A 2,014-nucleotide genomic window follows, 5' to 3' on the forward strand; every position below is an offset into this window, starting at 1 on the left:
AAATAATCTACATTTAAAATATTTTGATAAAAATGAGAGGCATAAAATACAGCGAATTTTTCTCAAAATTTTAGTTGTTTTCGATGGATCATGAAGATCAAAAATTTAAAATTTCAAAAATTCATTGTGTTTACGTTTTTTTGAAATTTAGTCAATGGTGCAATTTGAAGGGAGGATAGCTGCATATCTATTTTGCTAAATTTGTTCCAGGAATGATCTCATCCTTATCCATTTTTGATGTGTGGGACCTTGCACTCATCAGAACTTGATCACTTGCATGACCTTTCTTCCACGCTCCCTTTATTCTAATACCACTACCTCCAAACTCCTACACACCACTTGGAAGATCACCAAAATTGTTCTGTCCAACACTCTTGTACTTCCACCACTATTAACACTTGTTATGGTTCAATTATGGAATTTGAACCTTGATTGTGTTGTAACTATTTTATTGCTACACCACAAAGTGGGATCCATACAGCAAAAATAAAATAAAAAGCAAGATCGTCAAAATAACATTAAGTCAAAATGAGAACCGAATTAACAAGAAGTGAATTCAAAGAGCTTTTGAAGAGAGCCTGAACCAGCTAGAACCACAGTTAAAATTTTTGATAAAACAAAAAGATTTTAATGGGAACCCCAAACCAATAACCATAGAATACCTGTAGAAATAATGTTAATAATAAATAATTAAAGATATAAAACTGGAAGAATTAAATTTTAATTATATAGATGTTATCTTATTGTCTTAAGTATCTAGTATTTTCAACTTTTATTAACTCTTTTCTTATTACCTCTTTTAAATTCAATTAAAACAAATAAGTCTCCCTTCTATGTTTATCTTTTAGTTAAGACTTCTCTGGTCCAATTGCATTATTTCCATTCATTTTATTAATAATCTTACAACAACTCTCTTTTCTTTTACTTTATAATAAAATTGAAATATTGATTTATTTTTTCAGATATACAAAAGCATAGTATTTTTGGCATATTTTTTTCTACTATCATTCAGATCATAAAGAATTCATCCTTGCATAAACTTCTGTCTTTTTCTAATTTCCAAAAATAAGGTCAAAGCTTATGTATCACTCTCAACTAATCATGGTGGAAAAATTGTAGGTGCTGAGATCTATCCATATCCATTTATGACTGTAGATGCCGATAAAGCATCTGCTAAAAAATATGATTACATCATTGTTGGAGGAGGTACAGCTGGCTGTCCTCTCGCTGCAACTCTCACAAAACTATTCTGTTTTGTAACTGGAGAGAGGAGGTTCTCCTTATGGAAATCCTGACATTGAGAATGCTGATGCCTATGGGAAACCATTCAGAGAAGAAGATAACTACACTTCTATAGCTCAGGGAGTTATAACAGAGGACGGAGTTCAGGTTGACAGAGCCACAGTTTTAGGAGACGGAACTGCCATTAATGCTGGGTTTTACAGCAGAGCAAGCTTGGAATATATTCGAGGAATGGGATGGGATGAGAAACTGGTGAATCAGTATTTTCTCTGGGTGGAGAAAATGAATGCATTTAGACCAGATCCTCTTTCTGTCTGATCATCAGCTGCAAAAGAAGCTCTTCTTGAAGCAGGAGTGCTTCCTTCCAATGGGTATAGTTTGGATCATTTGGAGGGTACAAAGATTGGTGGTTGTACTTTTGATAACAATGGCAAACGACACACATCTGTAGATCTGTAGAAGTATGCATTCCCAGATAATATTGTTGTTCTACTCAATGCAACCGCCTCCAGAGTTCTCTTCAAATCTTATTCAGGTGAATAATTGTGCAAGATTATTTGTTTTTAGTCTGAGATCAATTGCTTTTTTTTCTTAGGTTTAGATGAAGTTAGAATTAATCATGTGGGCTTTCAATTGCGTGGTCATTTGAAATAGTGATACTACGTGGCAGTTGACATTGGATAGAACAAATAGATCAATGAACACACATTTATACATAAACTCTTTCTTGAAATCACTTTCGTAGTCTACGTTCAAACACACAAAGTCAATA

General features: G+C 33.3%; 1 pseudogene; it reads left to right on the forward strand.

Annotated features, from left to right (window-relative positions):
* The first annotated feature begins 1,102 nt into the window (after positions 1-1,102).
* Positions 1,103-1,785, forward strand: LOC149540645 ((R)-mandelonitrile lyase-like pseudogene; annotated as a pseudogene).
* Positions 1,786-2,014: the final 229 nt, after the last annotated feature.

The sequence above is a fragment of the Cupressus sempervirens genome, chromosome 9 (assembly GCF_028749045.1).
Source record: "Cupressus sempervirens isolate cs-2001-9-10 chromosome 9, ASM2874904v1, whole genome shotgun sequence".
NCBI lineage: Eukaryota > Viridiplantae > Streptophyta > Pinopsida > Cupressales > Cupressaceae > Cupressus > Cupressus sempervirens.